Here is a 25021-nt window from a genome sequence, read left to right as displayed (position 1 = left end):
GGGGGTGGGAGGGGTTAGTGTTAGGGTTAGAGTTAGGGTTAGGGAGGGGGGCAAGAATGGAGGAAGGAAGGACTGTATAGAGGGAAAAGAGGGGTGGGAGGGGTGAGGGGAATGGGAAAAAATAACAGAATGAATCAAACAACATTACCCTCTGTAAATTTATGATTACACAAATGGTATGCCTTTACGCCATGTACAGAGAAACAACATGTATCCCATTTGTTTACAATAAAAAAAAATTGTAGGTTTTTCTAATACTTCATTGAGGAATTTTGTTTGTAATTGTCTGTAATTATAACTATTATTTTGTCTTTGTCAGGTTTTGCTGTTAAGGTTCTTCTGGTGTTTCAAAATGTGTTACAACAGCTGGAAAGAAAAACATACCAAGTTAAAATATGACAGGAACATCAAAGACAATAAAGGGGATCAAGCAGTTTAACTCAAAATGTTAACTGAGTGCCATGCTGGGCATTGCAGTCATTTTGTAGAGTCCACAGGTAGCCAAACTCCCTAGAAGAAATCAAACCAACACAGTTTTCCCCATTTTGAAATAATAACAAATAAAACCAGAGGGAATACCTCTGAAATGGGATATCTCATAATCTGTCTAGAATAAACTAGTAGAGAAATTTCTGCTAACTTAAAGTTACTGAAATCACTTCCCCTCACTGTGTATAAGGTGAGTGAGGTTTAACTGGCCTATGCACTCTTGGGGAGTGCTAGCCCTGACTCAGTGCTCAACACAGCCCTTGCAGGAGCTCTAGCAAAGATGGGCCAATAGACATCTCACCCCAATCATGGTGATGAATTAAACTCCTGCGATGCCCTGAGGAGATCACCATGAAAGTGAGCAGATGCACATGACTTATGTCTACAGGCAGTGAGTGCTAAGATTCAAGTGGACCAACCAACCCTCTGTCCCAGGCAGCAGAGGGGTGTGGCACCTGTGATTTCCAGCCATGGGCATTAAAAGCAGGTGGGTCAACTGACTCTCTTTCCCAGTCACAAGGATGGTATCCCAGTGATCTGTATCAGCCTGGGCTGAAATTTCTATGCTTCAATAAACAGAGAGCCTGCATCCAGGTGGTACTGGGCAGTCACTAGGTGCTTAGATAGAACCTCTCCACAGAAAACCCTGTGGAGGTTAAGAGGGTTCCCATGATTCACAACCATGGGCAGTGGGAATTCAGATGCAGGTGGATCAACCGACTATGTCCCAGTCATAGGGATAGTAACCTAGTGATTTACATCAGTAAGAGGGATGCTTCTGCACCATAGACCACCCACAGAGAGCCCATAATCATGACATCTATGCTTGTTGATAACCACAAAGCTCTATGCCATTTTAAAGAACAGCCTGTAGAGAGGAGCAAGTGCACAGCAAACTGTAGCAGTTAGAGCAACAGCACAGAGTCCTGTATCCTGTGTTCCTGCTCCAAGTGAAAATAGCCAGTATGTGCAACACAGAATCTTTTGAGCATGTAGTCTCATGCCCTGGGTTGACAATCAAGAACCAACTGATGAGAAATCCATAGCAACCAGGGAAGTAGCTCCTGTGCCCCAGCACCTCTATGAGGATACTTAGCTAAAAATGTGATGAACATATTCTAAAGGTCCAAATACTCATGAAATCCAAACCAAAGAGACTCAATAAGAAATTTTTCCACCTTGGCATGGAGTACTATAAGTAACTCTAATGTCAATTATATGTTACTCTTCATCTTGATTCAACAGTTGTTCCCCTAGTATATGATATTGTACCCTCAACTCTTCTGATTGAATTTATTCTACTATTTTAAAGCACTAATTGGATTCATTCTTTGCTTTCCTAGCTCAGATTTACCACTTGCTTATCTTAGACCCATTGTTCCCTCTTACATCACCTGCTATGACCTTGAGTCCTCCCCATCCATCTTTCTTCTTATTTTTCCCTTGTGTATGATTCTTTTCTATCTTTTCTTTTGGCTAATTTTTCTCTCCTTTCCCTTTCTGTCTCTATATAATGTAATAGAAATTTTACTATCTTTAATAACTAATTTCTCAACCTATTTCAGAACATTACCATAATTTTATGCCTGTATTTGAGAAACTGGAGAATACCATCAACAAGTTTCCCCCCCCCCAAGGTTGATTAGTATGTGGCTTTGCTCTGAAGTGATTATAGTAAGTGGAGTTTATTGTCTTGTTTCAAAGTGGTACTGAAACTGGTAATAGCAAAGTTCACATGCTGAATGAACATATCAACACCTGGATATTTGCTCAGCCCAACACTCTTCAGAGAAAGAAGCTCACTAAATAGTCACTTACATAAAAAGTAGGTATGATAATCATCCCAATTAGATGGGTAGACATATAAGAAGTTTGAAAAATCAAAGGGAAAAAACCACCCAAACAACCCACAGAACTTCAACAACTGATGCCATTAACATCACAATGGAGAAAATGTTGGAAAAAAGAATTTAGAAAGTTCATCATCAAAATGTTCAATGAGCTAAAAGAAGATGTACGGGATGAACTCTGAGAGAAAATACAGGGAGTGAGAAATAATTTCTATAAAGAGAGATTCTGAAAAAGACCCAAATGGAAATTCTAGGAGTAAAAGACGCAATAAATGAAATTAAAAATTCAATGGAAAGCATCAGCAACAGATTAAACCAAATCTAAGAATCATTGGCATAGATGAAGACTCTAAAATACAAACTAAAGCAATGTACAAAGTTTACAATTAAATAATATCAAAAAAATTTCAAAATCTTAGGAATGAGATGAAAATCCAAATATAAGATTCAAATAGAACCCCAAATAGGCAAGATGAAAAACATAGATACATTATAATTAAAATGCCTAATATATAGAATAAGGATAGAATTTATATAATTTTAAAATGTGCAAGGGAAAAATGGCAGTTCACATCTAGGGGCAAACCAATTCAGATATCAACTGATTTCTCAACCCAGACCCTAAAAGCCAGTAGGATTTGCATTCATATATACCAAGTCCTGAAAGTAAATGGCTGCCATCCAAGATTACTATATCCAGCAGAGCTATCCTTCAGAATTTAAGATGAAATAAAATCAACTAAATCTGTTCTATAAAACATACTCAATGAAATATTTCATGAAGAAGAAATTAAAAAAAATTGAATAATGTATGCTAAATCAATTAAGAATGAAAAAACAAGTTTTTATTTTACCTTTACTTCTCCTGTTTTTGATGTTCTTCCTTTCTTTATGAACATTCAAATTTCTGACCTATATATTTTGCCTTTACTCTAAAGAACTTCTTAAAATATTTCTTGTGAAGCAGGGTTACTGGTAACAAATTTCTTCCATTCTTGTTTGAGAAATTTCTATTTCTCTTTCTTTGAAGGATGATTTCATAAAGTACAGATTTATAGAATTTATTTTCTTTCAATACTTTCAATATTTCACTCCACTCTTTTCATGCTTGAATGGTTTTGAAAAGAAGTTGGATGCAATTTTTATCTTCTCTTCTTTATAGGTAAGGTATTTTGTTTCTCTGACTTCCATCATAATTTTTTCTTTATCTTTGACTTTCTCCAATTTGAATGATATGCCTATTGGTAGTTTTACATTTTATTTTGTTTTCCTTTTACACTTACCCTAATTGGATCTTTAGTTTGGTGTTTAATATCAATTTAAGGGAAATTCTCATTCATTATTGTATTGAATATTTCTTCTATTCCTTTTTGTCTTTCATTATTAAAATCCCATTTAAATAGTTCCTTTCACCCAATATATCTTTTCTGGCTGTTCCCATTACATGCATTTATACCTTTTTGTAATTTTCTCACAGTTCTGTTACATTTTGCTTTCAGTCTTTCTTTCTCCCTGTTTTTCAGTTTTGGAAATTTCTAATTCAGTATTCTTTAGCTCAGACATTCTTTCCTCAGCCCTAATTAGTCTACTAGTAAGATTATCAAAGACATTGTTCATTCCTGTTACACTAATTTTTATGTCTAACATTTATTTTTTAATCTATTAAAATTTCCATCTCTGATCCTATTGCCTTTCTGTTCATGAATGCTATTTCATATGCTATAGCATATTAATTATAGCTATTTAAATTCTATATCTGATAATTTTAACATTCTTACCATATCTAAGGCTAATTACTATACCTTGCTCTGTGTCTTCATACTGTGCTTTTTGTTTATGTTTGTTTCTGGGTTTTTATTTTATATTTTCAAAATTTTTACTATGCCTAATAGTTTTTTCCTAGAAAGTCAGACATGAAGTTCTGAGCAAAAGGAACTATCTCAATAGAACTTTAATAATGTGGTATTGAATTGTGGGGGGAGGGAAAGTGTTCTATATGCCTTTGATAAGTTCTCAGTTTTCTGAGCCTGTGCCTCTACCCTGTTAATTTCACATGTGTTTCTCAGTCTCTATCCCTCTCTTAGGTAGGCTAGAAATGCTTAAGTGAACTGAAGTTGATTATTTTCTTTTTTCATCACAAGAATATAGGAAGCTGAAAATGGTAATTCCCTTCCTCTATTCTCTGCTGAGAATTACTTTCTTTTCCCTATTATAAGGGTATTTTCCTCTGCCTCTCCGGACATAATAGCTTACTTAAGGTCCCTTCTGATAAATTCAACATCTGGGGTATCTTGCGGTTTGCATCTATATATGAATTTTTATGGGTAACATTGCCTTGTGTGTTGTTTTGCTGTTGTTAAAACATTTTGGATCATACCCTAGATATTATGAATGTGATATTTTGGAGACTCTGGACTTTGTAATGTTTGTCCAAATAATGTTAATTATTTTGTCTTAGTAGAAGTTTTAATTACACTAAAACTAAAAACTTATTATTACCAGTGATGAGAGACATCTCAAATTTCAGTTTAGTTTTTTCAACCTAAGCTGCAAGCTTCTTTGAGTTTTCCTGAGCAAGACTGGTTCATAGGTCAGTCTGACATTTGGGGATATTTTATAACACTGCTTAGGACTCCCTTTCCTTGGTTTCTCTTTGTGCAGGGATTTTTTTTTTTTTTTTTTTTTTTCACCTTCCAACATCTGTGGATGCCCTGGCTCTGTGTTCTGGTTCTTTAGGCAAGAAAGACAAGGTTTCCCATTAGTAATTTAGGTGCCCTGTACCATGTCACACATCTGTGGTCCTCCCTCACAATAATTCTTTGAAGGCAGAAAACAATGCATCCATATTTTTCCAAGTGTTAATTCTTCTCCAAAGTCTGCCAGCTTTTGTTCATTTTCCAGACCCCTCAGACAGAGTTTTTTCTTAGTATTTTGTCTGAGTTTATAGACCTTCTTTTGTAAGAATGTTGTTCCATTAGGAGTTTCTACCACCCGAGAAGCAGCAGAAATCACTGATCATTTTCTTGAAAAATGTTAAAATAATCCAGGAAATAAGGTACACATGTGGCAGAGAAAAGAGTAAGATTATTTACGTCACAATCACATAAATAATGGTGATTCTCTAAGAAAGTAGTTAAAAATGTCAAAATTATGAAGGAAATAAGAATGCTTTTCAAAAGATGTCCAATGAATATTCATCTTGATAATTCCATTTGGTTTTCATGCCTAGACTTGTAATTCCTTCTAGATTGATTTACAAATTGTTTTCAGGAAAAAGAAAACGTTGTAAAGGATGCTGATGTCCTATCCAAATTCCAAAAGTCATTATCATTCTTTCTTTATCTGTTCCATCCATGTGGGCAGAAGACGGGGAGATATGACTTATTAATGCTTCTTAGTACCAGCACTAAAATAATAGCCTCCATGGGTATGCAGACCTTGCATATCACACCCCTTGGGCATGTTAATAACCTTTAACAACCCACCAGTTGTGAGGTACAGAATTTTTTTGTTTCTAATGAATGCTTTTATAAAATAAAATAAAAGTTAATATATGTATCATGTCAATCTCAGTTTTCTATAAAAGTTTATAAATGCTTGATCTCAACTTCTGTGTTTGTCTCATTGTTAACTGGTAACAATTGGTTTATGAGCTGGTACTAGCTATAGTTGCTCACCATAATGATTGGATTCAAAAACACATCCTCTATTGGCTTTATTTCCTTACCTGTCTCACTTTTTTTATTTCCCTAGTGGTGTTTTCTGGGGATTATCTTCCAAATAAACCATTTGTTCTCAAATGCTTGCATCTGGTCTTCTAGGAGAATCTAAACTGAGACATGAAAAAAACAGTTAAAGCATCAAATGTAACACTCAAAGGAGTGATTAGTACTGAGTCAAAAAACAAATTAGAATGTTTTTTTAACTCAGTGAAAAAGTAATTCAGAAACCTTAGATGTTAAACCACTGACTAGAATCTTTGGACTTGGAAGAAGAAAGAAACTAAAAACAAACGTGACTCAGACCAAAGTGGGGGAAAATCTGATCTCAGAATCCTAATTATGTGCTGCTACTATCCATCTGATGAAAGGATGCCATTTTCTTTGTGAGTCATGTGATTTGATGATTTCTTTCACAATATTACAGTGAGCCATCAAAACAATAACTATTTTTTTCTTTGGCTTAAATAGTGGCTTATAATTGGACTTGAAATGTTTCTACATTAGTTAAAATAAACATAGTCCTTTTTGTCCTAAGATGTATTTTATTATCCTGCTGCTATATTATGATCCTTTAATTTGAAATAGAATGAACTTGAGGCCCAGAGTACAAAAATACAATCTAGTTTGGTTGGAGTTTATAAAGGAATAGTGCCCAGGATATGTTATTGGAAGAGAAGAACTCATTTTAGTAATGATGTGTATCATATTGTGAAACTCAGCAAGATTTTCATATCATGTAATGGAAAGTATATGGCTTTTGAGTTTTAATTCAGATTGCTCTAGCTTGAACTCTGATTTTACCACTTACTAATAAATTTTCTGTAGTAGATTTAGTGATTATATCTATCTCTTAAGACTTTTGGGATGTAAGTGAGTTAATGATATATTTGAAAATATCTGGTTCAAATGAAAAGCTAAAGAAATAAAAATTTATTCCAATGCTTGTGATTCTTCACATTCTAGATTGAGCATCTGGTTTCTTTTAAAGGTAATACTTAATCTGTTTTGATTATCCAGACACAATGGTGGTCATCCAACATGACTTGCTGTTTTTATATAAACACTAGTAGAATTATAGAAGAAGGAGCCAATAAGCTCTCAGAGAGGGCAACCTGGCTCTGAGACCAGAGTACAACTGTTCCTGCTCAAGATGTTTGGAATATGGTTAAAAGAGCTCTGCCAAGCATTACCTGATTTCTGCCTCTCTCATGTCCCTTGGTGGTCATCCTCTTTTTCTTACTCCCTGGAGCATGTGTCCTCAACTATCTGGTCTTTTGTGAGCAAAAAGACTTGAGACCATCAAACTGTAGATGGTCATTACTCAAGGACATGAACAACTGGGGCTACAGTTTGGTGACAATCAAACATACCTAATATTAGTCAGGGAAAGATTTTGCTCTTCCTAACCAGAGATACGACAATGCCCACACCTAGCAGGAGGAAGCAACAGAAGATGAACTATTGCCCCTCAAGAGCCCTGGGATTTGTCATCATTCAAAATCTTGAAATTACTGATAGTTTGTTGTCCTATCAGTTCTGGTTGATTACAGATGCCTCCCATTACTGACCAAGGAGTTATCACCTGCTGAGGAGACCTTCAGACAGCCCTAATCTGAGTTGGGTGTCATGTTGATACTCCAGAGGAACTTGAACTCATTGTAATCTCATTATGTTGATAAAAATCATACCTACTGGCACCATGGCAGAACCAGCTATGATTAAATTAGGGGGAAAAAGATGTGGCACTCTGGTTTCTGGAAATCTCCCTTCTTCATGAAAAGCTATGATGGCAACGTGCATACCACACCCCCTCATAACACAGTCTTAATAAAAACCCAGACTGCTTACCAGCTAGGGGAGAAGATGCCTTTAGAGCATGAGTCTCTCTTTTTCATTCACTGGCCATTGAATTTCCTGCTTGCTATCAGAAAAAAACAAAAACAATAACAACAGTAACAATAACAACAAAAGAACTTCAATGGAGGGTTCTATTTGCTTTTTGCAGTTGGAACAAAAGCATGTGGAAGAAAATTTATGTGATACAGTGCAGGGGGGGAAGTATAATATTTCAGGAAAGATGAGAATGGTCTAGTGTTGTTTATCATTATTCTATGATATAAAATTTACCTGTCCACCTTCCCCTTTATTCCTCAACCAAAAAAGGATCTGTACTTAAATGGAGTATGGTACATTAAAAAGGAATCTCTTTGGCTTTTGTTGATTGTACTATGGAATAAAATGAAACTCAAAAGAAAAAGAAAAAAAGTCATAGTAATGTTTGCTGCATCTGAGGCCACAAGGACACTCAGTGTAACCATGTCGTAAATCATCAAAGAGAAATGCTCCGGAGGATCTATGTCTCTAGGACAGCTCGCCTCATTTAATATGTCTGGTACTGCCATGATAGCAACTCTTTCGTTCCTCTCTTCCTTTGTTCAGTGGTAATTGTCCTTCTGCCAGACCATTCATCTCTCACAGAGTCGTCTCCTGAACTAGGAGATGTGTACAACCAGCTCTGAGTTATGCATTCTTAGCCTGGAAACCCCGATGTTTCAGTTCAGTAGTTTTCAAAGTTAAAGTGAAGAGAAACCATAAGCATATAAGGGAAAAGAAAATGGCTGCTGGAAAAGTTGGTTGAATAAAATAATGAACATCGATGAAAATACTCTTTTGCTGTGTTCCTTTAATAAAGAATAAACAATGGAGTGGCTAGTTTGGGAGAATAATTACTAGGTTATGACAAGAGTGATGTAAAAGCTCATGCCAATTTTAAGAGCACAAATATAGTATGTCACAAATCTTTTGCCATCATAAATAGGTCACAATGAAACCTTCATAGTATAGTTTGGAGCAAATGAGTTAAAATGATCAGATGTATTGTTAGCTGAAATCAGCCTCCCTAAAAACAATTACAATCTACAAAATTCCTTAGGCTATGATGCTGTGTCCACTAGGACTAGTCGTAGCTGCGAGGTTGTACTCAAACTATAAAAGCATTAACCCCTCTCAAGTTGGTAGCTAAATCTCTCATCAGGGGTCTATTCAGGCTCAAAGGAGATTAACAGATTTAGGTCAGAATTTGAGGGGGAAACTTGAACAAAATACAAAGACTCAGCCCAAAGGAAAACTATGAGTGAGTAAAAATAGAATAAGTAGCATTAGTATTCTGATTTTTCTTCACACACTACTTATGAATCCTTCAGGAGTAAGACACACAAAGAAACATTCCAATAACACAAGAGATCTTATATAAGCCTACAGAAGGAAAAAAAATTAAAACTGAGAACAAGAAGCATTACAAGAGGATCAGATAGGCACATGGGGCAGCTGGTTAGAAGCTGTCGTATAATAAATATATTTCATGATGAGGTGTGCAGTCAAACCTTTTCCTTGATTTGAGCTGCAAAGCAAAATAGATTTCCTTATTCTCATTCACAGCAGTATGTGATACAAAGATAAAATCCAACTTTTCAGGGCCTAGAACACATGCAGTTTAGCCAAGCATCTACTTTGACTTCCATAGGGCACAGGCAACATCACCAGAAAGAAAGCAAAAGCGCTGTGGACTTGGAGCATGCAAGTTCCCATTAAAATTCGTAGAACAGCTTCTGAAATCCTGACTACTTACAGGGTTCCTGCAAATCCTCTTTTCTTGTCTGGGTGAGTCCACTTAAATTGATAGCCTGTGGAGCTAATTATCAGAAGTCAGTCCTCACACTCTTAAAGGGGCATGACCCAAGATTATTTAATGCTTCGTCTTGGCTTCCCCTCTTCTCTTTTTAAAGGACATGCCTGGTCTCATACTTGGAAAGCCTGTGAAGACCCCATCTACTCCTTGAGGATACAAACAGGGCACTGCATTGACAGCAGCTTGTAGGAAGTATCTCCTAGTCTGCCCTAGAATATTGGGAATCAAATTCAACACACCAAAAGCTAAAATTGAGAAAGCCCTGCTTGGGTGGCAGATATGAAAGTGAGCCCTTCAGTCTCTCACACCACTAATATCCTCTCAGTACATCTAATCGCATGTAATGCCTTCATGACATTAAGTTTGAATTTGCTTTCTGTGTTGGACAACATGTTAGTTTCCAACTCCATATAGGATCTCCTATCTTAAAAACTTTATGTATTTTTGCACATCCTAGATAGAATGACATTTACATAGAGAGGCTCAACTCATGTCAGTGGTAAGGAAAGAATGCCTGAATGGATTTTTATTTCAAAGTTCAGTTGTTCTTGGAGCCAAGAATAACCATTACCTTCTGACATCTGCAAAGAAGTCAATACTTCTGCAGGCCAGATCTTTTAACTCCCAACAGGAATTCTCTTTAAGGGACATAGGAACATAAAGTCAGAATATCACAGACCTGGTCTTCAATGTCTTAGGTCACATATTACTCTATAATTCGGGGAGTTGGTTGTGTGTAGCTTATTTAGCCAGTACAGGTGATTTCTGCCAGAATTCCCAAGGTTAATGTCTAAAAAGATCCGTTTCAGTGCCAGTTTTGTCCTAAGGTTTGGCAGGAATCTCCTTTTGAAGCATTCAGGAAAAAAGAAAGAAAGAAAGAAATATAGCTGAATGCCCTTCTAATACCAAACATTCATTCTTCTATATTTTGTCAGTTTCTACACTTGAAGCACCAAATTAGATGCGACAATTACTAAAACAAAGACATCAACCTCCACTATAGACAAGCCACCAAATAATTTAGATGACAATAGGGACAATAAACCATCCAGCACAGAGAAAGCCTGAATGTGGTTTCAAAGTACTAACAATTAGAGAAAGGCTGTCTTTCTTGGAGGATTGGGAGTAAGGGAGCCTCAGAAGGGGACAGGAAGGAGTAATACTTTTTCATTTGATGGTGTTTAAAGAAAACAGAGTTATGATGACTAATGTGGATGTTGGACTCGGATAGATCAGAGTCCACATTCTGACTAAATCATGTTCCAATTGTCATTTTAATAAATTGCTTATTCTCCCTAAGCTTCAGTTTCTTAATGTATAAAATAAAGGTTGTTATACCACCTGCAATTCCCCTCAGTGCTTGACAAGGATTCCGCTGAGTAATAAAGGTGTTTGCAAAGTCTCATCATATTGGGAATTCGGTTGCAGACTTTCCTTCCTTGCTTGCCTAATATGTGTAGGTTTACTATTATTTTATGTGTTTTCCCTGAAAACAGGGGTCTTAACAGAACCAGGGTTAAAACATAAAAACCATACTTCTAAAGGAACAGCGATTTCAGATATAGTCATTTGTAATGAAACTTTGAGTAACCAAGAATGTTATGAGAAAATACAAAAATAGATTCTAGCTGCCGATCCCCTGTTGACTACTCTCAGATGACCTGAAGTATGTAGGCAAATAACTCCAACCCCATCAGGAATCATTAACAGGAACAGAAGAAATAAAGAAAATAGAGTTCCTGCAGTTAAAACACCTTATGACAATGCTTATTTAATTAATGGAAAGCCATGACATCCTTACAGAGGGATGCCTCTTAAGCCCCTGGATATAGACCCTCCTTTATCTCCCACGGGATATTTAGATGTAAAATCAGGACATGTTATAATCTGGTTTGAAAGTATACATACAAGAGTGCAAGATATTCCATTTCTTAAAGATTAGGATTTACTAAATGCTGTAAATAATACTGGCCACCTATCCACCAGAGAAAAATTTCCTCAATGTTAAGTTCACACAGTAGAAGATGATGTCATATTATTGTTAGCTTAAACTGTCTAGCACTTATTAACCACAGCAGTAGCCACACAACTAACATTTACTCAACCCTGCTGAACTTGCTTTATCCTTTATGATTAGTTAAGCAATATTAATATGTCTTATCATTTAGTTAAAGGTTATCACGAGTAAGCAATTACTAAAAATAATTAGTATACTTCATTGCCTGGTCTAGTAATGATTATACAAGATATTTTTGTTATTTTTCCTTGTGATCTTTTTCTGTTCTGGAAAAACATGTGTAACTGTCAACCTTTTAATGTATAAAAAGCTGGCTGGGAAAAATAAAACTTAGAACTTAGCATCCATTCCTTGAGTTTGTGTTGCTTTGTTCTCCACCTCGCCGACGCCTACTCCATCACCTGTGACCACTAGGATCCCTGCTAGGGCTGGACCCTGGCAAAAGGTGATAATGGCTATTGCATAGTGTTGGTGGGAGGAGTAAGGCAGGGCAGAACTGTTAGCCCACATTACGTAAATTTTAGCTGAAGTTACCAGAGCAGGGATGGAGGACACCTGAGCAGAAGCCACATATCAGCCTGATGGGGTCAGAGATGCTGAGAGATGACCTTGAGAAATATGATGAGGCCAAGTAAGGGTGATCCTCAGACATCCAGCTGCAGAGTTTGGGTATAGGAGTAGATAACCACCAAGATCCACAATTATGTGGATAATATAATAAATGTTTCTGAAGATCTGGAAAGAGGGCTGAACACTGATAGCCAAACTTTTCAGACACGTACTATGTGCCAGACACTGTTTTAAGTGCGTGAAGTGCTTTGGCATTTATTAATGCTACTGAGAAGGGGTGGGAGGGGTGGGGGGGAAGGGAAAAAATAACTGAATGAATCAAACACCATTACCCTATGTAAAAGTATGATTACACAAATGGTACAACTCTACTTCATGTACAAACAGACAAATAAAATGTATCCCATTTGTTTACAATAAAAATAAATTTTAAAAAAATAATGCTTCCAGGGAAGAGCAGAGAATGTCCTAATGCTGGAGAGTCAAGGGGAGACAGGAGGAACTGAGCAGTGAAACAATAAGGAGCTCCAGTGGCATGATGACCAAAGGGACAGAGATACAAAAGTATGGCAGACACTTGGAGTCCCATGGGTTGATACCATGTGACTGGAGACCACAACTCCTCGAGATGAGGAACAGAAATTGTGCTTAAGAGAACTTTACCCTGACAACTCCCTTTTCTCCTATTATAAATTCTTCAGCCCCCTCTAGCTCTTATATGCCTCATTTTGTGCAATGGTTGGAAAGAATACTGTTGAATCTTTTGGATTTCTTGAGTAATGTGCACATGTCCCTATGTCCATTGCTACTTTTTTTTTCAGTTGTTGATTTTATCCACGCATCCTCCAAAGTGATATAGTTGATTTTTTGATTTAATAATTTGCACCAAATCCAGTATCAATTCTGTAAAATATATCTGAAAACCCCAAAGGGGCAAAAAAAAAAAATTCCCCAGAATTCATGTGGGACTTATTGGGAAAACTATTAATCTAAGATGATTTCCAACACCCCAGACTGAGAAATAATTAAAAATTGATAATACAGTTTAGAAAGAGAGTAAGAAAAATGTTTCTGAGCTGAGAAACATTCTTGGCTTCTCATTCCACAATAACTTTTAAAGAAAAGTCATAAAGTGCTGAAAATAGAGGTTTGTTCCTGGATATGTGACAGACCTTTCCTAAGTGACAAGATGGGTCATAATTTTAATGAACATTATGACACACCTATCAATTATCCTTGGATGTGAATGTGACCATGTGAGTTTGCAAAAGCGTGAGAGTGGGTAATTTCACTCAGCACACTCCCACACATCTATCTACAGTTGTCAAGAATCTAAATGACCTATACCAGATAAAATTAATTTTATGTTTAAAAAAACCTCACCTGCATTTTCAAAACACCTTGGGTTTAAAACCATACAGAGAAAATTACAGAGAATTGCACAGTAAAATTATGGGATTGAAGAATAGTAATGGAGGAAGAGGGAGGGAAAACATGTTAGAATTTAGTGCTGTAGAAGTTAAAACTATCAATGGATGCTCATGTTGTCATGGAGATCTGTTGCAATTGAGGGTCCAGGAAAGTAATTTCTTAGCCATCTCATGCAGAAAGGTTCAGATTCTATTCATAACAATTGAAATTATTCAGGTAGATGATACTCCAAGAAAGCAGTCATTGGGTTAATGATGGGCCTAAAAATTACAAGTAAGAGATCTAACTAATGAAAGTAAACTGATGAGAATTTAGGCAGTCCCAAGCAGGAAAACAAATAACAAGATAAAAATAAATAAATAAATGAAAACCCTTGGTGTATGTGGGAAAGGTACAGGTGAAAAAAAAAAAAGTTAGGACCTGTTAGATGTTCTGATAAGTAATAAGCTGCTCAGTACAGGAGGAAAATAAGAAAATCAACAATGAAAATTCTTTAGTTATAGTATTAATTACACTATTGAGTATTAGTTAATATATTTTCCTCCCCAATAGACTATGACCCACTTTAGAAGGGGCCTGACCATATTAGTCATCACCACCTCAGTTCATGGTTAGCACCTAATGTTTGGTGGATGGTTATAATTTCTACTATTTACTTAAAAGTGGACTGTGCTGCAGCTACTGTAGGAAGTATAAGCTTATTTTATGCAATCCTCTCCACATTACTGGTATTACCATTTTACAGGACAGGGCATTTGAATCTCAAAGACTTGAACTTCTCAGTGGTCATACAGCTTGGAAGAAGCCAAATGGGAATTCAAACATAGGTTTTATTGACCTAAAAGCTCATGTTCTTTATAATATACTCCAATGAAATGGATTCATGCACTGATGTGGTTAAAACCTTCATGATCCAATCATTTCCTAAAAGTTCCACCTCTGGGTATTGCTACACTGGGGACCAACTCCTCAAACTTGAGATTTTAGGGAGCATTATAGACCCAAACCACAACAAGGACTATAAAGCAAGGGCTTCTGAGTGAGAAGAAAAAAAGATTATGTAGAAGCCAGCCACATGCTATACAAAGCACAATCAAAGCACAGACATAAAGGGGAATGATCTTTCCATGGAGACAAAAACATGCTTTATTGCTGGTTTTGCTTATTTAAATATGCTTTTAAAACCAAAGCTTATCACTTTCCATTAAAGTCAGTTGGTTTTTCTCCTATTCATTTAAATAGAATCTTTCTAGAATGAAGTGGCAAATATATAGTATGTTTTTCTGATTAAAAACACATGAAATGACTTTTTTTTTTTTTTTTAGTGGCATACATAAATTTATTTAGGAAAATAAGGAATACACATTCAAGAGAGAATGAGAGCCATCTTGAAAGTGAGACAGAAACTTGTTTTTGAGATTCCTGGCTTCTCTTTTAAAGGGAACTGGGGAAGGGTATGTATGTGAGGATGTCATCAGTCTGGTCATTCTTAGGATCCTTACGCTGATGTGGTTTCCATTCTTGGACTGGTAAATAATGTTGGAAAGTTCCCTAAATTACAAGTTTCTTAAAACATTGTGTCTTCTTGTTATTGTATTTCTCTTAATCTATCTGTTGGGTTAATGAACGGTACACATGGTAATTTTCATAAGTGGGTGAATTTACAGTGACTTTAAGGTTTATAAAGCAGCTGTAGTGGTACATGCCTACAATCCCAGAGACTCAGGAGGCTCGAAAGTTCAAGGCCAGCCTCAGCAACCAGCCTCAACAAGTAAGTGAGGCCTCATCTCAGAATTAAAAAAAATAATAATAATAATAAAAAGGACTTGGGGTACAAAATAAAAACTCGGTACAGTGGTAGAGGGTCCCTGTACAAAATTCCCAGTACAAAAAAAATTTTTTTAACAGATTTTCCAGATTTTTACAGGCCTGGAAGAGAGATTGATTTGGGGAGTGACAAGCCTGAAAAGGTGTGTGGAAACTCAGATTTAAATGATGTTTTCTGTCCTTCCTTTGTGTCTCCTTTTTACTTTTTTCTTTTCTTCTACCTCAGAGGGAGTCTAAGCTAGAGAGATTTCAGTAAGAAGGTTTAAAGAGAGTTACACAGGGGAAAGACCTATATGTGAACTGTTTTTTTTTTTTTTTAATGTAAGTTTTAAAGGACCTAAAAGAATAGTTTTCTTGTCCTTACAGTTCTCAACTGTGGCTATGCATCAAATTTTCTCATTTGGCTGTGGTAGACTTCATACTCACTAAGTCTGAATTTCTAAAGGCAGGTCTCAAGGTCTCAATCATTTATGCACTTTTAACAACTTCTCCAGAGCATTCCAATACAGAACCAGGGACCATAGATACCACATGAAATGACTTTTAAAAAAAAATTCCAAGGCAATCCACTTGACCCTCCTAGGGAAGTGGTAGTGTATTTTTCTCTTATGTTACAGATTGTAGGGTCTCCCAGATGATTGTCCACTCTCCAATCATTTTCTGTTTGACAAGGGTACATGAAGATCACATTTGAAACCTGATGCAGAGAAAACAGGTAGTAGCTGACGGATCTTGTCTTAGCCTCTGCCTATAGATGGCTGTCCACTGCCTTTGCACATTCCTCAATTAAAACAAACCTGTTCATAGAAGCCTCCTTAGAAGGAATAAAATATCTCTATGAAGAAAATTTCTCTTGCAGGCTCTGGGCACTAGAAGTTAATGATTGAGTAGAGTTCCATTATCTTGGCCATCATGGTACCAACAGCTCTGCATTGCTCTTGGTTAAATCAATAGAACCTACTGATGAACATGTTGCTGGGATTTTCATGGTCTACCTTCTGCAGCTTTACTCTTGCCTACCCTTCTCCACACACTAGGCTCTCCCAGGAGCTCAGAGTGGGTTCCTGGGAATGGTACCAGGGAGAACCCAAGAATTTTCCGCAAATGAATGGCACCACAGTTAAATGGGATGAATCCAACATTTAGGGAATGCATATGCGCCCTTTTCCAGCAAGACAGTTTCCTGTCACTGCTCAAAAATGATCTCACCAACCTTGTATTTCATAGCACACATCTCAATGAAATGCAGTAAGACCTCATTGGAGGATACCTTCCATGGAAGGGAGTATGCTAGAGACAAGGCTACCCAAGTTAATACTTGAAGCAACTCAAGATTGGTGATGACAGTTGGAATCAAAAGGAGAGGTGCTAAAGGGAAAAAAGAAAATTCTCAAGGTGATTCTCTAAGTTCCACCATTATGGAATAGCAGCCATTTTTTAGGAACTGTGTGACATTCTGGTCTTGGTGCCATTTCATTTGTTGGAATTTCAGAAACCTCTTCTAAACATATAAGGTAGTCAACATCATTTGAAATGATATAAACACACACACACAAATACATAAAGTCAAGAGTTTTTATACATGGCATAGAAACAAAAAATTTAATTTATATTTAAAGATTAAAATTAAAATTAAGAAATTTAAAGGACCATAATTTCTTTAGATTTCAGATTTTATGGTTAAAGAATAGAGGGTGGAAGTGGAGTAACTTTTGCTCTTCCCCAGAGAAAAGTAACATTACACAGATGTCCAGGGGGAAGCTCTTCACGCATGGAGCTTCTGCCTTTTCTTTCCACAGGTTTAGCTTTGGCTTCTATGGAGCTCAAATACTGCCTAGGACAAATAGAGCTAGAACAATTAAATAATTGCAGGGGCTGCAAGCTCTACAGAGAAAAGGCAAGATGTTAGGCATCAACAGACACCAAATCAGAAGAAAAACCGCTTTCTCTGAAATTATAAGGTGCATCCTGTTTCTTGTCATCCTATCCCAGTTAAAAGACTCCAAATAATCTCAGAGAGAAAGCAAAATGAATGCCACTCATGTCACCAGGCCCAGACAGAGCATCGTAAGAACAAGCAAGAAAGCCTCTTCGCGGAGAAATTAAAGCTTCTCTTTATAGCTTCTGAAGAGGAACTATTAGTGTTCTTCTCTTACAGACACTTCTGTTCTCTTCTCAAAAGTTCATTTCAATCCTTACTGCTACTGTCATTATTGTTGTTCTTTGCCAAGAAAGCTGGAGAGTTTTAAAGTAATTTTGGACTGAAGTTAAGGATCTGTTCTATTCCAAGTTTTACCTTACTTTTCTTATGTAAGATTTTCACTTTACAAAGGTGTTAAGTGGTAAATGTAACAGGAAAATTATTAGAATTTCAGTTTTTTAAAAATTTTAAATGAGCATCAACTTTAAAAGCCTAGAGTGGCAATTGTCAATTGTGATAACTAGACTGTTGGCATTAGAATCATCTGGGGATAATTATTTTTATAATGGTTTTATTGATATATAAGTTCTATACCATACATTTCACCCATTTAAAGTGCACAACTGAATGCTTGTTGGTATATCATAGAGTTACTATCAACACAATCAATGGTAGAACATTTTCATTATTCTCAAAAGAAAGTTTGACCCATAGGATTCACTCCCCATTTCCCTCCAGCTTCCTCAGGTCAAGGTAACAACTAATATATTTTCCATCTTATTTACTTATTTGGGACACATTATATAAATGGAATCATAAAATATGTAGTCTTATGTTACTAGTTTCTTTCATTTAGAATGAAGTTTCCAAGATTTATCTATGTTGTAGGATGTATCAGCATTTCATTTATTTTTATTACTGAAATTCTATTCTATCATTACACCACATTGTAGTTATCTATTTTAACAGTTGACAGACAATTCTATTGTTTTTTATTTATAATTTTTTATTGGTCTTGGTAGTTATGCATGACAGTAGAATCCATTTTGATGTAATTATACAAGCTTGGAATAGATCTTCTTCTAATTCAGACCCCAACACCTCTCCTTCCCCTCCCTCCACCCCCTGATCCCTTCCCTCTATTGTTATTTCTGCCATTTACCCATAGTTACTTTATTTCATTTTTTAAAATTAATTTCTCATGGATGTACATGATGTTTTCCCTATTGGGCCATCAAGAAGAATGCTTCTGTGAACATTTGCACACAAAGTTTCTTTGTGGACATTTGTCTTCAATTGTCTTGCATGTATACTTAGGGATGGTGTTACTGTTAAGTTTATAGGCAATAAATGTGCCTTCTGTTCCTCAGAGTTCCATTGTATACAGTGGTTGTGATTCTCTCTAAGCATGGAGTTTTGTCTGATGCTTCATGTATGGGAGTTCAGTGCAACTCAAAGCAAATATAAGGTTAAGCATTGATAACTATATAAACTGGGGTGTTGACAACCCATAGATGCCATGCCTTCTGTTAAATCCAGAGTTTGTTGTTAACAAGAAAATAATTCAATGGATTTCTAAGAAGCATACATAACCAAGGAACCAAATCTCTTACTCATGAAATATCTCTGTTTTTCCCAACCACTTATGCTTAAAATGTATATAGAAGGAAGGGAAGATAGAAAAACCCATAGTTTGTTTTTCTTTTAGTCTTTCCTCACTCATTAATAAGCTGACTCTTGGTTGAATGTGTGCTTATTAATGAGTGAAAGAAACTCAACCTACAAATGACCCAAACAGCCATGGTAGTTTTATGCAACATTTCCACTGTTCTGGTAAGAATCAAATGCATATGCATGTAGTAGCTATGAATAAGAATTGCATATTTTTGGTGTTTTCACATGATTTAAATATTGTCATATTTACACTTAAAATTGTCATTGCATGAGAGGTAAAGTTTCTACTAATTTAAAATCTTAATCTTTCTTTACCTTGAAAGCCATTAAGTGTCAAATAAACACTGTGATGGGTGGAATTCTAACCTGGCCCCATGACCTGTTATACCCCATATAATCTCCTCCCCTTGAGTGCAGGCAGGATCTGTAAACTGCTTCTAACCAGTGTAATATGGCAAAGGTGATCTCATGTCACCCCCATGATTAGTTACATATGACATATATATGTGAAATATGTGCATATATGTGATTGAATGACTCAGTCCTGCCAGCATGCTTTGCCGAGGTTGTGGAAATGCTGCTCGAGACTAAAGCCAACCCGAAACAGTGGCATTTGAGGAATATGAACAAAGGGAGGGAGGAATGGAAATGTCCTGGTCTTTGGGTGTAACTGCTGCTGAGTCTTGGCCTGGCTTGCCCTACAGTTTGCCATCATTCAATAATTGGAAGACTGTCCTGTTGTTATTCTGGCTCCATTGAAAACCCTACAGGAGCAAACGCATTTGTTAAAGTTCGGGCTCCATAGATACAGTGACTCTTCAGCCTGCAGGGCCTTCCTTGATGTTTGAAAAATCATGGGTACAATAGCAAGGCCGGCACAGGGTTCTACAAGACAAGCCGTCTCACTTCCATTCAGTAAAACCTGATTGACAAGCTCCTGCATTGCTGTTTAAAATGACCATGCAGAAAGATAGCCCCACCATGACTTTGAACCAGGAATTTTCTTCCTGCACACAAATTAAGGCAAATTTCCTAGAAAGAAAACCATTTTGAATCATATTTTATATTTCAAAATCACTACAGTCTTTGATAGGGATGAATATTTAGTATTGTTAAATGGAGTTACATTACTCATTATATATATATATATATATATATATATATATATATATATGCACTTTGACCTGCAGTCCCATATATCTAACTCTTTACTCAACATGTACTTTGGCTTCCAATTCCTCTATCCAATTGTTTGCTTAACCTTTCACTTTGGATGCCTAATGACCTTTTCAAACTAATCACATCCAAAACCAGATTCTCAATTTACTATAGGCTCCTGCTCTGTTATGATTTGAATGTGAGATGTCCCCCAAAAGCTTACATGTAAAACAATTCAGGAAGGTTCTGAGGAGAAATGATTGGGTTGTAAGAGTCTTAACCTAATCAGTGAATTAATTCCTGATGGGATTAATTGAAGTGGTAGGGTACCTGGAGGAGACCGGAATTAGGGCATGGCCTTGGGGCATATATTTTGTATCTGGAGAATGGAGACTCCTTTCTCTCTGCTTCCTGATCACCATGATGCAAGCTGCTTCCCTCTGCCACACTGTTCTGCCATGATGTTCTGCCTCACCTGGAGCCCCAAGGAATGGAACTGGTCTTCTATGGACTAAGACCTTTGAAACCTTGAGCCCTCAAATTAACTCTTACTCCTCTACAATTGTGCTGGTCAGGTCATTTAGTAACAGTAGCCAAAAAGCTAACTAAAACATGTTCCATCTACTTGTGCTGGTCAGGTCATTTAGTAACAGTAGCCAAAAAGCTAACTAAAACATGTTCCATCCACTTTGCCTTGCCATTCATTAAATGTCCCTCCATTCATTCCATTGCTCAGTCCAATACCCACGATCAACCCTTGTACTCTGCACATGATAAGATTTGTCTGGAAGGATCCTTCCCAAGATACTCACATGCCTCCATCTTGCAGGTCACTTATACCTTCTGCTCACACGTTCCCTTACCAGAGAGGCATTTCAAGGCTACCCTATGTACCTTACCTTGTCGTATTTCCTCCTCTTACCTATTATCTTCTCATAGCATTGTCAACTTCTGAAAACTTATATTTGTTTATTTATCCTTTGTAGGTATACTCCTATTATAATTGTAAGCTTTTTTGGGATGGGGCCTTCTTTTTGGTCATTGCTATATGTACACACAGAAACACATTTATACACAGTAGATGCTCCATAAACATGTGTTAAACAAATTAATGAACAAATAAAAGAAAGAACCATTTGAATTTAGTTCCCAAAGACAATTACCAAGGGTTCAGTGTCAACATGCTGACAAATTGGGAAAGTTGTGCTCCAAGAAGACAGGGACAATGAGATTCATTAGGAACCACCTTAGAGGAGCACTTAAGGGAGGATTTCATGGAGGTAGATATTTTCTCACAGAATGTTCTTAAATCTAAAGAAAAAGAGAAATGATTTAAAAGTTTATTTAAGAAACATTTATTTAGTGTTTGCCCTGTGTGTGGGGATGTGAGAGATATAAACATAGTGCAAGCAAAATTCTTCCTTTCTAGGACATTGCAGTCTTATTCATTACTGTGACACTAAATTACTCCACTGTAATGAAAAATCCTCAAGTTTTTTTTTTCCTCCACTTAACAAAAATGAATTTATTATTATTATTAAGTAATTATCTTGCTTTTATATTAAAATGAAGTCTATATAATAAATTATTCAAAGAACACAGGATATAAAAAAAGAAAGCAACAAATCACTTAAAATACCACTGTCAGAAGTTACCAGTGATATCTGGTAACTTCTGCATAGACAGAAAAAAAGTGAACATCTGCATAGACAGAAAAAAAGTGTAGAAACTATATGGAAAAAAATTTGATCAAAAAATAGAAGTGATTATTTTTATTTAACAGAAGAAAAAGAAAATAATGTAAACAAAAGAATTTTTAATTTTTACAAAAAAGTATATTTGTAGTATACCAAGTATTGATCAACTGTGTGTATCTGTTTCTGGGCTTTCTATTCTGTTTAGGACAATACTGTACTGCTATAATTAGTAAAGCTTTATGATAAGTACTGAAGTAGGATGGTGCAAATCCCCTTATCTAATTGCCTATTCTTGGCTTTTTGTTCTATGATGATGTTTTCTTTTATTTTTTTAATTTTTTTTATTATTGTACACAAATGGGATACATGTCGTTTCTCTATTTGTACATGGAGTAAAGGCATACCATTTGTGTAATCATAAATTTACATAGGGTAATGTTTGATTCATTCTGTTATTTTTTCCCTTCCCCCCACCCCTCCCACCCCTCTTTTCCCTCTATACAGGCCTTCCTTCCTCCATTCTTGTCCCCCTCCCTAAACCTAACTCTAACCCTAACGCTAACTCTTCCCACCCCCCATTATGTGTCCTCATCCACCTATTAGAGATATCATTCTTCCTTTGGTTTTTTGAGATTGACTTATCTCACTTAGCATGATATTCTCCAATTTCATCCATTTGCCTGCAAATGCCATAATTTTATTATTCTTTATGGCTGAGTAATATTCCATTGTATATATATATACCACGTTTTCTTTATCCATTCATCAATTGAAGGACATCTAGGTTGGTTCCACAATCTGGCTATTGTGAACTGAGCAGCTATGAACATTGATGTGGCTGTATCTCTGTAATATGCTGATTTTAAGTCCTTTGGGTATAGGCCAAGGAGTGGGATAGCTGGGTCAAATGGTGGTTACATTCCAAGTTTTCTAAGGAGTCTCCATACTGCTTTCCAGAGTGGCTGCACTAATTTGCAGCCCCACCAGCAATGTAAGAGTGTACCTTTCTCCCCACATCCTCGCCAACACCTGTGGTTGCTTGTATTCTTAATAATCGCCATTCTAATTGGGGTGAGATGGAATCTTAGGGTGGTTTTGATTTGCATTTCTCTTATTACTAGAGATGTTGAACATTTTTCCATATGTTTGTTGATTGCTTGTACATCTTCTTCTGTGAAGTGTCTATTCATTTCCTTAGCCCATTTGTCGATTGGATTACTTGCATTCTTGGTGTAGAGTTTTTTGAGTTCTTTATAGATTCTGGAGATTAGTGCTCTATCTGAAGTATGATTGGCAAAGATTTTCTCCCACTCTGTAGGCTCTTTCTTCGCATTGCTGATAGTTTCCTTTGCTGAGAGAAAGCTTTTTAGTTTGAATCTATCCCACTTATTAATTCTTGCTTTTATTTCTTGTGCTGTTGGAGTCCTGTTGAGGAAGTCTGGTCCTAAGCCGACATGTTGAAGCTCTGGACCTACTTTTTCTTCTATAAGATGCAAGGTCTCTGGTCTGATTCCGAGATCCTTAATCCATTTTGAGTTTAGTTTCGTGCATGGTGAGAGATAGAGGTTTAGTTTCATTCTGTTGCATATGGATTTCCAATTCTCCCAGCACCATTTGTTGAAGAGGCTATCTTTTCTCCATTGCATATTTTTGGCCCCTTTGTCTAGTATGAGAAAATTGTATTTATTTGGGTTTGTGTCCGTGTCCTCTATTCTGTACCATTGATCCACCTTTCTATTTTGGTACCAATACCATGCCGTTTTTGTTACTATTGCTTTGTAGTAGAGTTGAAGATCTTGTATTGCGATACCCCCTGCTTCACTCTTTCTGCCAAGGATTTCTTTAGCTATTCTGGGTTTTTTATTCTTCCAGATGAATTTCATAATTGCTTGCTCTATTTCTGTAAGGTACATCATTGGGATTTTAGTTGGAATTGCATTGAATCTGTATAGCACTTTTGGTAGTATGGCCATTTTGACAATATTAATTCTTCCTATCCAAGAACATGGGAGATCTTTCCATCTTCTAAGGTTTTCTTTAATTTCTTTCTTTAGTGTTCTGTAGTTCTCATTGTAGAGGTCTTTCACCTCTTTTGTGAGATTGATTCCCAAGTATTTTATTTTTTTCGAAGCTATTATGAATGGGGTAGTTTTCCTAATTTCTCTTTCTGAACATTCATCGCTTATGTATAGAAATGCCTTAGATTTATGTGCATTGATCTTATATCTTGCTACTTTACTGAATTCACTTATGAGATCTAACAGTTTTCTGGTGGAATTTCCTGTTTCCTCTAAGTATACAATCATATCATCAACAAATAGGGATAGTTTGAGTTCTTCTTTTCCTATTCATATCCCTTTAATTTCTTTCGTCTGTCTAATTGCTCTGGCTAGAGTTTCAAGGACGATATTGAATAGAAGTGGTGAAAGAGGGCATCCCTGTCTTGTTCCAGTTTTTAGAGGGAATGCTTTCAGTTTTTCACCATTTACAATAATATTAGCCATGGGCTTAGCGTAGATGGCCTTTACAATGTTAAGGAATGTTCCCACTATCCCCATTTTTTCTAGTGTTTTGAGCATGAAGGGATGCTGTATTTTATCAAATGCTTTCTCTGCATCTATCGAAATAATCATGTGATTCTTGACTTTAAGTCTATTGATATGGTGAATTACATTTATTGATTTCCTGATGTTGAACCAACCTTGCATCCCTGGGATGAAACCCACTTGATCATGGTGCACTATCTTTTTAATATGTTTTTGTATGCAATTTGCTAAAATTTTGTTGAGAATTTTTGCGTTGATGTTCATTAAGGATATTGGTCTGAAATTTTCTTTCCTCGATGTGTCTCTGTCTGGTTAGGTATCAGGGTAATATTGGCTTCATAGAATGAGTTTGGGTGGGCTCCCTCCTCTTCTATTTTATGGAATACTTTGAGAAGTATTGGAATGAGCTCTTCTTTAAAAGTTTTGTAGAA

The 25021-nt window shown here is 36.3% G+C and overlaps 1 long non-coding RNA gene across 1 annotated transcript in view; it reads right to left on the bottom strand.

Annotated features, from left to right (window-relative positions):
• Window positions 1-6066: 6066 nt before the first annotated feature.
• The window catches only part of LOC124964984 (uncharacterized), a 59664-nt gene continuing 40709 nt past the window's right edge, over window positions 6067-25021 (bottom strand). The window contains exons 2-3 of the long non-coding RNA XR_007105051.1: window positions 7910-7982; window positions 6067-6171 (exon numbers count right to left, since the gene is read on the bottom strand). This is a non-coding gene — a long non-coding RNA (uncharacterized LOC124964984). The remainder of the gene's footprint in view (window positions 6172-7909; window positions 7983-25021) is intronic.

This window comes from Sciurus carolinensis, chromosome 14 (genome assembly GCF_902686445.1).
Source record: "Sciurus carolinensis chromosome 14, mSciCar1.2, whole genome shotgun sequence".
NCBI classification, from domain to species: Eukaryota; Metazoa; Chordata; class Mammalia; order Rodentia; family Sciuridae; genus Sciurus; species Sciurus carolinensis.
The sequence above is the reverse complement of the archived record's forward strand: the minus strand, read 5'-3'. Positions and strand labels throughout refer to the sequence as shown.